Source organism: Apodemus sylvaticus, chromosome X (genome assembly GCF_947179515.1).
Source record: "Apodemus sylvaticus chromosome X, mApoSyl1.1, whole genome shotgun sequence".
Classification (NCBI taxonomy): Eukaryota; Metazoa; Chordata; class Mammalia; order Rodentia; family Muridae; genus Apodemus; species Apodemus sylvaticus.
This window is the reverse complement of record NC_067495.1, coordinates 20,753,051-20,767,987: the sequence shown is the minus strand read 5'-3', so window position 1 is coordinate 20,767,987 and position 14,937 is coordinate 20,753,051. Positions and strand designations below refer to the sequence as shown.

Below are 14,937 nucleotides of genomic sequence, written 5' to 3'. Positions count from 1 at the left end.
GAGAAATGGTCACATTTTCAATCTAGATAGCATAATACAAATGACAGTAAGAAGATCCACTTGTTCAGACTTGGCTTTCAGTCTTTGATACTAGGGGATAAACCAAAACAGTAATAAAGGACTAACTTTATCAACTGTATGCTTCATTCATCTCATTGGGAGGAAAATACCAAGGCCTCTGGCTAATCTGGGAAAACCTGTCCTCCCAAGAGAGAAGCACTGCTGTGCCTGTCTCTACTACAAATAATGCATGATGGATTCAACATAGATCCCAGGGGAGAGACTAATCACACCATTCATAACTCCCTCATACCAACCATCATTATTCTTGATGACATGTATAATGGCTACTTCCTGAAAGGACAGCTCATCTTCCTTGTCTTTTGTATAATCATAAATTGCCACAACCTTTTCCAAGTAAGACTGTGGTGTGCATGGTGGGTCTTCTTCAGTATCAGGGTCACTGTACTCAACCAGAGCTGCTTCCTTCTCTTCATAATCTTCTGGAGGAGGTGGTGGAGGTAGGGATTTATCAAAGACTGGCTCTTCCACAGGAGGTGGTGGAGATGGTATGTCTGAGACTGGATTCTGGTTATAAAAATGACCTCCATTCATCTGATTCTGATGGCTTGTTTGTAAAATTATGGAAGGAGTACACCTATTGTGTATGGCATATGCTGAGAGGCGGGCCTATTCATGCTGTAGAACTGAACAAAATGACCTGGAAAGATGCTGGGAGGAGACAGAGTAGGAAAAGTGATGGGAACCCCGACACTCCACTTCCGCTGTACTCCCAACTGCTGATCTGACTATTTGGGTTGCTTCCACCACTGCTCCCACTGCTGCTGTAAGTTCTATTTCTTTGATTGACAGAAGCTGTCATAACAGGGCTCTGCTGCGAGGGAGTCATATTACAGGTTGGGCTAAGTATATCATCATTTGGTACCACTGGAAGACATACTGGCTCCAGTTTTTTATAGGAGTGCTGCACAAATGTCCCCTTCCTTGAGATAGGGGTAATTGGGAACTTCTGAGTTGGAAGTGTTGTGTGTGGCAGTCTACCCATTTTCATATTCTGGGTACTCACATTTACACCATGTCCAATCTAATATTATGTAGTTGATAGATTTTTGAATATAACAAATTGAACCTCTCAAGGTTGGCTTGCAAAATAATCTTATGGATCCTGGTCAAAATACCAATTTTTCTTCTTGAAAATTCTCTTTATGAATATCAACTGTTGCCTCAGGTGGTCCCAGCCAGGAAGACTTAGATCTGAGTGAAAACTTTTGGGTATCAGGAAAAGGCACAGGTTAGGCAAAATGACAGACACAACCACACACAAAGAGGCGGTTTGAATCTGTATTTTTCTGTTTTGAGGCAAGAGCCTTTAAGCATGATGGGTTGACATTTACATAGCAAAAGATGTATACAGTGAAGCAGGCACAAGGAACAATTAGCATAACCATTTGGCAAAAGGAAGTATAAAATCAATTAGGTAAAATATTCTTCTGTGTACCAAATTTAGTTGCTGGAACACAGACAACATCAATCTGCATGACATAAACTTTTTTTTTTAATTTTCTTTTTTTCTATTTTTTATTTTATATATTATTTGTTTATAATCCAAAAGCTTTCCACTTTCCCACCTCCCCCTTCCCATATGTCCCATAAGTCCTCTTCTCTCCATCCATTCTCCTATCTTTCCCCCTCCTTTTTCTCTGTCCTGGTACTCCCCTATAATGCTGGATCAAGCTTTCCAGGATTAGGGCCCTCTTCTTCCTTCTTCATGGGAAGCACTTCATATGCTAATTGTATCCTCAGTATTCAGAGTTTCAGGGATAATTAATATCCACTTATCAATGATTGCATTCAATGTGTATACTTTTGTGATTGTGTTACCTTACTTAGCATGATATTTTCCAGTTCCAACCATTTGCCTAAAACATTCATGAATTCATTGTTTTTAATTGCTGAATAGTACTCCATTGTGTATATAACACATTTTCTGTATCCATTTGTCCATTGAGGGATATCTGGGTTCTTTCTAGCTTCTGGCTATTATAAATAAGGCTGCTATGAACATAGTGGAGCATGTGTCCTTACTGCATGCTGGGGAATTCTCTAGGTATATGCCCAGGAGAGGTATAGCAGAGTCCTCCGGAAGTGTCATGTCAGGTTTTTATAGGAACCACCAGACTGATTTCCATAGTGCTTGTACTATCTGACAATCGCACCAGCAGTGGAGGAGTGTTCCTCTTTCTCCACATCCTTGCCAACACTGCTGTCTCCTCAGTTTTTAACCTTAGCCATTCTGAGTGGTGTGAGGTGAAATCTCAGGGTTGTTTTGATTTGCATTTCCCTAATGACTAATGATGTTGAGCATTTCTTAAGGTGCTTCTTTTATATAAGATAATTTTACTTCTTCCTTTCCAATTTGTATCCCTTTGACCTCCTTATGTTGTCTAATTTCGCTAGATAGAACTTCAGGTACTATATTGAAAAGATATGGAGATAGAGGGCAGCTTTGTGTCCCATAGATTTGGGTATGTTATGTCTTCATTTTCATTAAATTCTAAAAAGTCTTTGATTTCCTTATTTCTTCCTTGACCAAGGTATCATTGAGTAGATTATTGTTCAGTTTCCATGTATATGTGGGCTTTCTGTTGTTTTTGTTGCTATTGAAGACCACTGTTACTCCCTAGTGCTCTGATAGGAGGCATGGGATTATTTTGATCTTCTTATATTTGTTGAGGTCTGTCTTTTCACCAATTACATGGTCAATTTTGGAGAAGGTAACATGAAGTGCTGAGGAAAAGGTGTATTCTTTTGCATTAGGGTGAAATGCCCTATATATATATATATATATATATATATATATATATATATATATATATATCTGTTAAATCTAATTGGTCCAAATTTTCAATTAGTTTCACTGTATCCCTGTTTAGTTTCTGTTTTTCCGATTGGTCCATTGAGGAAAGTGAAGTGTTGTAGTCACCCACAATTATTGTGTTAGGTACCATGTCTGCTTTAAGCTTTAGTAAAGTTCCTTTTATGAATGAGGGTGCTTTTGCATTTGGAGCATAGATGTTCAGGATTGAGAGTTCTTCTTGGTGTGTTTTTCCTTTGACCAGCAAGAAGTGTCCCTCAGTGTCTCTTTTGATGACTTTAGCTTGAAAGTCAATTTTATTTGATCTTAGAATGGCTACTCTGCTTGTTTCCTGAGACCATTTGCTTGTTAAATTGTCTTCCAGCCTTTTACTCTAAGGTAGTTTTTGTCTTTGACACTGAGGTGTGTTTCCTGTATGCAGCAAAATCTAAGATCCTATTTATGTATCCAGTCCATTAGTCTATGTCTTTTTATTGGGGAATTGAGTCCATTGATGTTAAGAGATATTAAGGAATAGTGATTATTACTTCCTGTCATTTTTGAAGTTATCTTTTATATTTAATTAGTGTCTTAGTCAGGGTATATATTCCTGCACAAAGATCATGACCAAGAAGCAAGTTGGGGAGGAAAGCGTTTATTGAGCTTACACTTCCACATTGCATTTCATCACTAAAACAAGTCAGGACTGGAACTCAAGCAGGTCAGGAAACAGGAGCTGATGCAGAGGCCATGGAGGGATGTTTCTTACTGGCTTGCTTCCCATGGCTTGCTCAGATTGCTCTCTTATAGAACCTAAGAGCACCAGCCCAAAGGTAGTACCACCCACAAGGGGCCCTCCCAACTTGTTCACTAATTGAGAAAATGCGCTACATCTGGATCTCCTGGAGGCACTTCCCCAAATAAAACTCTTTTCTCTGTGATAAATACATCCAGTGTCAACATGACACACAAAACTAGCCAGTACAATTGACCCCTTGTCAACTTGACACACAAACACATCACTATTTAGCCTCAACCCTTACTTTCTTATTCATCACCAAGATCTAAATTACTTTAAAAGTTCCACAGTCTTTACATATTAAAAGTTCATTCACCTTAAAATGTCCAATATCTCTAAAATTCAAAGTCTTTTAAAGATTCAAAGTCTTTTAACTGTGGGCTCCACTAAAATACTTTCTTCTTTCAGGAGGGAAACATATAAGGCACAGTCACAACCAAAAGCAAAACTCAAACTTCAATGGTTCAATGTCTGGAATCCAACTCACAATCTTCCAGGCTCCTCCAAGGGCTTGTGTCACTTCTCCAGCTCTGCCCTTTGTAGCACCAGCTTGTCTTCTAGGCTCCAGCTGCCTGTACTCCACTGCTGCTGCTGTTCTTGGTGGTCATCTCATGGCACTGGAATCTCCAAAACACTGCTGACTTCTACTGTTGTTAGGCTTCACGAATAGCCTCTCATAGGCTCTCTTCATGGTAACAAGCCTTTGCTCCCATGCGTGACCCCTTCAAGTCCTGGGCCATCAATTGCAACTGAGGCTGCAACTTCACCAATGGCCTTTCATGTCCTCTCACTGTGCCAAGCACCTCAGTTGCTCTTCATGACCCCTTCATGCCTTCAAAACCAGTACTAGCTGGGTGACTCTTACACAGTACCAAGTCCAGCTACAGTACAAAATACAACTGTGTATATCTCTGGAACACACTCTCTGTGCTCTCAGAAAACACTTCCAAGAAGATTTCATCTCAGTGATGCTGGTTGCTTCTTAAACACCACTAATTTCTTAGCACCAACCAACCAGCATCAATAGTCCCAGTAACACAAAGGTTTGCTTTAGTGGTTCTAGTATCTTGTTACTCACAGCTGATTCTTCAGCCCCAGCTAACCAAAACCACAGACTCTTCACAATCAAAACATGGCCACTGTAAGAGTCTTTAATTTTCACTCTGAAATTTCACAAGCCAGGCCTCCATCTTTGCACTGTTCTTAACATTGTCTTCCAAGCTCCTACAGAACTTTCCACCAAGCTCTTAATATTCTAATACTTTTTTCTAGTGCAAAGTTCCAAAGTCTTTCCACATTCCTTTCCAAAACATGGTCAGGTTGTCACAGCAATACTCCACTATGCTGGTTCCAATTTGTTTTAGTCAGGGTTTCTATTCCTGTACAAACATCATGACCAAGAAGCAAGTTGGGGAGGAAAGGGTTTATTGAGCTTATACTTCCACATTGCAGTTCATCACTAAAGGAAGTCAGGCCTGGAACTCAAGCAGGTCAGGAAACAGTAGCTGATGCAGAGGCCATGGAGGGATGTTTCTTACTGGCTTGCTTGCCATGGCTTGCTCAGCTTGCTCTCTTATCGAACCCAAGAGCACCAGCCCAAAGGTAGTACCACCAACAAGGGTCCTTCCCAATTTGATCACTAATTGAGAAAATGCCCCACATCTGGATCTCCTGGAGGCACTTCCCCAACTAAAGCTCCTTTCTCTGTGATAACTCCACCCTGTGTCTAGTTGACATACAAAACTAGCCAGTACAATCAGTTATCTTCTTTTGGGTTTGATGAAAGAAGGTTACTATGTGGCATTTTCCAGGGTGAAGTTTTTCTCCTGGTATTGGTGTTTTCCTCCTATTGTACTTTGTAGGACTGGGTTTGCGGAAAGATATTGGGTAAACTTGTTTTGTCATGGAATATCTTGGTTTCTCCATCTATGGTGATTGATTGTTTTGCTGGGTATAGTAGTCCTGGCTGGCATTTGTGTTCTCTTAGAGTCTGCATGAGATCTGCCCAAGATCTTCTAGCTTTCATAGTCTCTGGTGAGAAGTCTGATGTGATTCTGATAGGTCTTCCTTTATATGTTACTTGGCCTCTTTCTCTTACTGCCTTTAATATTATTTCTTTGTTTAGTACATTTGAGGTTTTGATTATTATGTGACAGGATGTATTTCTGTTCTGCTCCAGTCTCTTTGGAGTTCTGAAGGCTTCTTGTATGTTCATGGGCATCTCTCTCTTTAGATTAGGGAAGTTTTCTTCCGTAATTTCGTTGAAGACATTTGCTGGCCCTTTAAGTTGTAAATCTTCACTCTCATCTATGCCTATAATCCTTAGGTTTGGCCTTCTCATTGTGTCCTGGATTTCCTGGATGTTTTGGGTTACAAGCTTTTTGCATTTTGCATTTTATTTGACCGTTGAGTCCAGGGTTTCTATGGTATCTTGGGCATCTGAGCTTCTTTCTTTTATCTCTTGTATTCTGTTGTTGATATTTGCATCTCTGTCCCCTGATTTCTTCCCAAGGTTTTCTATCTCCAAAGTTGTCTTCCTTTGTGATTTCTTAGTTGTTTCTACTTCTATTTTTAGATCCTGGATGTTTTTGCTCAGTTCCTTCACTTGCTTGTTTGTGTTTTTCTGTAATTCTTTAAAAGATTTTTGTGTTTCCTCTTTCATGACTTCTGCTTGTTGATCAAAGTTCTCCTGTATTTCTTTAAGTGATTTTTGCATTTCCTCCTTATTGACTACTATCTTTTTACCCATATTCTCCTGAATTTCTTTAAGTGATTTTTGTGTTTCCATTGTAAGGGCTTCTAGCTTTTGCTCATTTTTCTCCTGAATTTCTTTAAAAGATTTATATATGTCCTTCATTTGTTCTTGTAACAGCATCATGACCAGTGATTTTAAATCCTAATCTAGTTTTACTGGTGCCAGGACTTGCTGTTAAGGTAGAATTGGGTTCAGATGCAGTCATAGTGCCTTGATTTCTGTTAGTAACGTTCCTACATTTCCCTTTTGCCATCTAGATCTCACTGGTGTTAGTTGGTCTTGTCAATGCAGGACTCACCCATGCAAGCTACCTCCCGGCAGGCTGCCTCCAGATGCACCTCTGGCCCTCTGCACTGCTTGGGGACAGGGTGCTTGGCCCAGGCTGCTCCAGATCAAGAGGTTGCCACCAGAAGGCTCCCACCAGAGGCCTCCGGATGGATCCTCCACTCTGCTGGGTATACTGACTAACCAGAGCACGCCGCCTCCCTGCAGCTGGCCTCCAGATGCACTGCTGGCCCTCTGCACTGCTTGGGGACTGGGCACATAGCCCAGGCAGCTCCTGATCCAGAGGTGGCGACCTGAAGGCTCCTGCAAGAGGCTTCCTGATGGATCCTATGCTCTGCCCTTTTTTTAATTTTTCTATATTCTTTGTTTACATTCCAAATGATTTACTTTTTCCCATTTCCTCCCTCCCCCTATGTCCCATAAGCCTTCTTCTCTCATTCCATTCTCCAATCACCTCCCTCCGTTTTCTCCCTACTGGTACTCCCCTACAATGCTAGATCAAGACTTTCCAGGATCAGGGCCCCCTCCTTACTTCTTCATTGAGAGTCATTTGTTATGCTAATTGTGCCTTGAGTATTCAGAGCTTCTGGGCTAATTAATATCCACTTATCAGAGATTGCATTCCATGTGTGTGCTTTTGTGATGGGGTTACCTCACTTAGGATGATTATTTTCTAGCTTCAACCATTTGCCTAAAAATTTCATGAATTCATTGGTTTTAATTGCAGAGTAGTATTCCACTGTGTAAATATACCACATTTTCTGTATCTATTCCTCCATTGAGGAACATCTGGGTTCTTTCCAGCTTCAGGCTATTATAAATAAGGCTGCTGTGAACATAATGGAGCATGTTTCCTTATTGCATGCTGGAGAATCCTCTGGGTATATGCCCAGGAGAGGTATAGCAGGATCCTCTGGAAGTGTCATGTCCAGGTTTCTGAGGAACCACCAGACTGATTTCCATACTGGTTGGACCATCTTACATTCCTACCAGCAGTGGAGGAGTATTCCTCTTTTTCCACATCCTCACCAACACCTGCTGTCTGCTGAGCTTTTAAACTTAGTGATTCTGACTGGTATGAGGTAAAATCTCAGGGTCCTTTTGATTTGCATCTCCATAATGACTAATGATGTTGAGGACTTCTTAAGGTGCTTCAAGGCCTTCCAAATCTCTTCAGGTGAATATTCTTTGTTTATCTCTGTACCCCATTTTTAATAGGGTTATTTGGTTCACTGGGGTCTAACTTCTTAAGTCCTTCATATATATATATATGGGATATTAGCCCTCTATTGGATGTAGGGTTGGTGAAGAGCTTTTCCCAATTTGTTGGTTGCCATTTTGTCCTTTTGATAGTGTCGTTTGCCTTATAAAAACTTTGTAATTTTATGAGTTCCCATTTATCAATTATTGATCTTAGAGCATAAGCTATTGGTGTTCTGTTCAGGAACTTTTCCTCTGTGCCCATGTCCTCAGGGGTTTTCTCCAGTTTCTTTTCTATTAGTTTCAGTGTGTCTGGTTTTAAGTGGAGGTCCTTGATCCACATGGATTTGAGCTTAGTATAAGGAGATAAGAATGGATCAATTTGCATTCCTCTGTATGCTGACCTCCAGTAAAACCAGCACCATTTGTTGAAAAGCCTATCTTTTTTCCACTGGATGTTTTCTTCTCCTTTGTCGAAGATCAAGTGACCATAGGTGGGTGGGTTCATTTCTGGGTCTTCAATTCTATTCCATTGGTCCACTTGCCTATCACTGTGCAAATACCATGCAGTTTTTAACATTATTGCTCTGTAGTATTCCTAGAGGTCTGCGATACTGACTCCGCCAGAAGTTCTTTTACTGTTGAGAATAGTTTTAGCTATCCTGGGATTTTGTTATTCCAGATGAATTTGAGAATTACTTTTTCTAATTCTATGAAGAACTGAGTTGGGATTTTGATGGGGATTGCATTGAATCTGTAGATTGCTTTTGGCAAGATGGACATTTTAACTATATTAATCCTGCCTGTCCTCGAGCATGGAAGATTTTTCCATTTTCTGAGGTCTTCTTTGATTTCCTTCTTCAGAGACCTGAAGTTCTTGTTGTATAGATCTTTCACTCGTTTGGTTAGAGTCACACCACGATATATTATATTGTTTGTGACATAAATGAATGTATTGTGAACCAGGATGACTAAAACAATCCCATTTTCCTTGTGTATTTTGTGAAATCAAGCTAAAGCATGTGGATTTGTGAAAGACTACAGGTATAAAGTAACTATACATCTACAGGTATAAGGTAACTAAATTTATAGTTATGTGTAATAAGAAAAGATGTTGCTCATTCAATTTCCATTTAAATGATTAAATGTTTCTATATACATGAATGTTCAGACGTTCTACAAATCATCAGAATGGTTTATAGGTCAAGAGTTCTGTGACTATGCCATGTCCTTAAGACATAATCCCATAATATTGAATTTCTTTATCTGCTTCACACAGTTCTTGTGCCCACTCTTTATTCATGTTCCCTGTAAGTTGGAAGAAATGATTTACGTGCCTAATTTTAGGCATGAATATTCAACAATCACTTGACTAACTATTCTCATAAGTCATGAGTCTCTATGATGCATAAGGAAGGAGATTATCTACGGCAAAAACTAATATGACACTAATCTGGAATCTTCAAGCACACAAATTAATTTGACATGTATGTTGTGTACCTTTATTAAACTAACAACTAGAGCATGTGATTTTATAAACCATGGATTTTTTTTTAAAAGAGCTTTAATTTACCAATTATCAGCAGCATCCTATAAACCCAAACTCAAATGCAATTTGAAAATTTTGTTTTCTCTACTGTTCTACTTACATTATTCCTGGAAGTTCAGCAGTGTAGCCCACATATCTACAGCTTTTTATGCCTGTTAAGCACAGTGAAGTGGGAGATTCCATATAATTCCAAAAATCCTCATATATATATATAAATCCATATATATATATATATATATATATATATATATATATATATATATATATATATAAGTGAAAATTCCAAGAAATGAAAGAATTATTATATTTACATGACCTACCATAATAAAAATCAACCTACATTAAACAACTCATACTTATGCAAGCAATGGTATTAATAAATGTAAGATTGACACTGATTTTCTTCTTCTAGTGCATATTCATTCTTTGTGTCTATTGCCTATCCACAGAAATATTTCTATCAAGGTCTTCCTTGGGCTATAACTAAGGAAGAAGATATTTACTGTCTTTTTATCATCCATGGCAATTTTTCAGACATTTTCTTAATCCTTTAGTAGGTAAATACAAACACTGCACATATGCAACATAAAAGAATACAAAAAGCTACAAGAGAAAAAGTCCAAGTAACACAAAAGTAGAGGCTTATTTGAAGCATACCTGTAGGTAGGCAGTGGTGGTGAATATCTGTAATCCCAGCACTTGGGAGGCAGAAGCTGGCATATTTCAGAGTTTGAGGCCAGCCTGATCTACAGATTGAGTACCAGGACAGTCATGGCTATACAGAGAAACTCTTTCTTGAAAAAAAAAAACAGAATATAAAAAAGAAGCATACCTGCTATGCAAAGTTTGCTATTCCATGGACCCATAAAAGCAATCATAGTACATAATCACTTTTAAGTAGATATTATCTGTACAGTGAAAGACAATCATGCTACAGTCCACAGACCTAGAGATTCGAAGATAAAAGGAACTCCATGGATAGGATAAAGAAATTCTTCAGGTTGACTGGAAGGCTTGCATAGAGGAGGGACCTGGTGGGGAGAAGGATTGAAAAATCCTGGGAAATTTATTTTAATGAGGGGTGGCATAGACATTGATGAGGTGAAAAATTTGTGCAATTATGATAGCAACCCTTGCAAGACCTCTAGAAATGGGGGAGATGAGGCATTAACCAGCCATATAACCAGTAAGTCCTCGAGTGTAATGGATTGGACAACAACCTACCCACCAAACCTTTAATCTACAGCTTCTCCTGTCTGCCAAGTGTGACAAGATGAGCACTTGGCATAATGTTCATCAAAGAGATCAGAGATTTCATTCAGAAACTTATGGGAGCAGATGCAGACTATCACAGTCAAACATAAAGCAAGAGATCAGGGGATCTGCAAAGGCGATGGGGAGAGTGAAATTGGAGGAACAAGAGGGGTCAGGGACATGTGGGACATAAGAGAACATAGCCCACATAGTCAAATGACTGGGCCTCATAGGAACTTGGAAACATCATGAAGCCTCTTGGGTACTGTATTAGTCATGGTTCTCTAGAGTCATAGTACTTATGGGTAGTCTCTATATAGTAAGTGAACTTATTATGATGACTTACAGTCTGTATTCCAACTGTGCAACAATGGTCCACTGTGAACGGAAGTCCAAGGATCTAGTAATTGCTCAGTTATACAAGGCACGCAGGCAAAGAAGTGCAAATTTTCCTGCTTCCAATGTCTTTATGTAGGTCTCCAGCAGATGGTGTGTCCCAGATCAAAGATGTGCACCACTATACTTGGATCTGGGACTTGCTTTGACTCAGATGACCTTGAACTCAGAGATCTCCTTGTTTTATCTCCTTGGATTCATAGTCACTATGCCTCAAGATCTACATACCAAGATCCAGTTTAGAAACTTGTATCTCCCAGCCTCAATATCTAGATCACAGGTGAGCCTTCAAATTCTGGACTGTAGTTCTTTCCAGGTATAGTCAAGTTTACAGCGAGGAACAGCTATTACATGGTCTGACCTAGGTCTTCGTATATGTCATGAGTGAGTAGTTTACTGTTATTGCTAGAATTATCAGAGTGTGAATGGGGCCTGTCCATGATTCTTGTGTCTTTCTGTGTGTAGTTTTTCTCCTTCTGGGCTGCCCTGCTCTGCCTGGTATGTGTCCTATAGTCTTACTGTAACTTGTCATGCCATATCAGAATGATGTCCCAGGGAGGCTTTATCTCTCTCAGGGAAGTAAGAAGTTGGGGGACCTTGGTGAGAATAGAGATTGTGAGTAAGGAGAAATAAAAGGGAGGAGAATCTACAGTCAGGGTATAATATAAGAAAGAATAACTTTTTTAAAACATTTGAGGCGACATTACACAATCGGCATGAAGAAAGACGTAATTAATATATATATCTTGATCATATGTCTTGAAATTTCATGATTTCACCTCTACAATAAAAGACACAGACTAAAAAATTGCATCAAATAGTAGAATACATGAATTTCTCCTTCAAAGAAACACATATCACCATTTATATAGAATACTCCTTAACAGAAGACGAAGGAAAAGGTATTCACTTGATAAAACAAAGGGGAAAACAGGTATATTGATTTTAATAAATGACAACATATCCCTCAATGCAAAATTAATTTGACCCATTCCGATAGACCAGCACACTACTGTCACGGAGAGGATCCTACTTCCTGATACTTTCTAGAGAACTGGCAGGAGCAGGGCATTCAGCAAGAACCCCCCCCCCCAGAGGTCCAGAGTCACTCTGGGACTATCTAGCAACCTCCAAATCACCACTCCCCTTCCATCCTTCTGCCCCTCCCCCCTCCCTGCCACTGCCCTGTTCTGTCAAATGTGGTAGACCCATTACACTTCTGCCATGGGGAAGATCCTACATCCTGATAACTTCTAGAGACCTGGCAGTAGCAGGGCTTTCGAGAACCAGCATCAGCAGGGCATTTGAGTAGCAGCAGCAGCAGAATATTTGAGAACTAGTAGTCTGCTGGTCATCCAACCATTGACATGTATGCCACAGGGAAGACCCCATAACCTGATACTTTCTGGAGAACCAACTGTTTGCAAGGCATTTGAGAGAAAGGGAATCTCAGGAGTACAGAAACACAGGTCTGCAAGACAAAGAATTTAGAGACAGAAAGACCAGCTAACACCAGAGATGATGAGATGAACAAAGGCAAATGCAAGATCATGACCAACAGAAACCAAGGCAACATGGCACAATCAGAACCCAATTCTCCCACAATGGCAAATCCTGGATATTCCATCATGTCAGATAAACAAGAGCTAGATTTAAAATCACATTTCGAGAAGGAGAGAAGCCCCGCAGCCATATTCACTGCCTGCCGGGACAGAAAAGGGTCACTAGGTACTGTATCACCCTGAGCTTTAGATCTCTGGTGGTGCAAACCGCCAGGGGTCTGCCTGCGCCAAGGAACTGAGCACATAGGCAGTTTGTCTGCCAGCCCACCAGGCATGGGGCCTGTGTCCTGCCCAGAGAGCTGCAGAAGGAGAGAAGCCCCATGGCCATATTCACTGCCTGCCGGGATAGAAAAGGGTCACTAGGTACTGTATCACCCTGAGCTTTAGATCTCTGGTGGTGCAAACCGCCAGGGGTCTGCCTGCGCCAAGGAACTGAGCACATAGGCAGTTTGTCTGCCAGCCCACCAGGCATGGGGCCTGTGTCCTGCCCAGAGAGCTGCAGAAGGAGAGAAGCCCCATGGCCATATTCACTGCCTGCCGGGATAGAAAAGGGTCACTAGGTACTGTATCACCCTGAGCTTTAGATCTCTGGTGGTGCAAACTGCCAGGGGTCTGCCTGTGCTAAGGAACTAAGCACATAGTGGGTTTGTCTGCCATCCCACAGGGAGTGGGGCCTGTGTCCTGCCCAGAGAGCTACAGAAGGAGTGAAGCCCCACAGCCATATTCGCTACCTGCTGGGACAGAAAAGGGTCACTAGGTACTGTATCACCCTGAGCTTTAGATCTCTGGTGGTGCAAACTGCCAGGGGTCTGCCTGTGCCAAAAAACTGAGCACATAGGTTGTTTTTCTGCCAGCCCACCGGGCGTGGGACCTGTGTCCTGCCCAGAGAGAAGCAGAAGAAGAGATTCCCTGTGTCCATATTCACTCCCTGCAGGGACAGAAAAGTATCACTAGGTACGGGATCACCCTGAGCTTTAGATCTCTGGGGGTGCAAATCTCCAGGGGTCTGCCTGCACTCAGGAACTGAGCACATAGGCAGTTCATCTGCAAGCCAGTCCTTCATGGGACCTGTGTCCTATGTGAAAATCAACAGAGGGAGTGACCCCCACCACATCATCTTCGCTCCATAATAGAGCAGACAGAGAACACCTGGTTGACCTTGACAACCTAAGTATAACATTGCTTGAGGCAAGACTGAGCAGAGCTCCAAAGGCATAACCACTACTCCTTAATATCTCTTAACATGAATGGACACAATTCCCCAATAAAAAGACATAGACTAACAGACTGGTTACATAAACAAGACCCTACATTTTGCTGCATACAGGAAACACACCTCAGTGTCAAAGACAAAAACTACCTTAGAGTAAAAGGCTGGAAGACAATTCTACAAGCAAATGGTCCCAGGAAACAAGCCGGAGTTGCCAATCTAATTTCAGATAAAACTGACTTTCACCTAATGTCATCAAAAGAGACATGGAAAGTCACTTCTTGCTGGTCAAAGGAAAAATCCAACAAGAAGAACTCTCACCCCTGAACATCTATTCCCCAAATACAAGGGCCCCTTCATTCATAAAAGTAACTTTACTAAAGCTCAAAGCACTCATTGCACCTTACACAATAATTGTGGGTTACTTCAACACTCCACTCTTGTCATTGGACTGATCAGGAAAACAGAAACTAAACAGGGAGACAGTGAAACTAATTGAAGCTTTGGACCAATTGGAGTTAACAGATATATAGAACTTTTCATCACAAAGCAAAAGAATATACCTTTTTCTTAGCACCTCATGATACTTTCTCCAAAATAGAACATATAGTTGGTCACAAGACAGACCTCAACAAATATAAGAAGATTGAAATAATCCCATGCCTCCTATCAGATCATTATGGAGTAAAAGCAGTCTTTAATAACAATAAAAACAACAGAAATTCCACATACACATGGAAACTGAACAATACTCTACTCAATGATGCCTTGGTCAAGGAGGAAATAAAAAAGAAATCAAAGATTTCGTAGAATTTAATGAAAATGAAGGCGCAACGTACACAAATCTATGGGACACAATGAAAGCAGTGGTAAGAGGAAAACTCATAGCTTTGAGTGCCTCCAAAAAGAAATTCAAGAGAGCATACGCTAGAAGATTAACGGAGCAACTGAAAACCCTGGAACAAAACGAAGCTAATTCACCCAGGAGGAGAAGAAGACAGGAAATCATCAAACTCAGGGCTGAAATCAATCAAGTAGAAACCAAGAGGACC

The 14,937-nt window shown here is 40.6% G+C and overlaps 1 pseudogene; it reads right to left on the bottom strand.

The window, feature by feature from the left end:
* Nucleotides 1-237: 237 nt before the first annotated feature.
* LOC127675592 (abl interactor 2-like) overlaps nt 238-14,937 on the bottom strand; it is a 62,581-nt pseudogene continuing 47,881 nt past the window's right edge.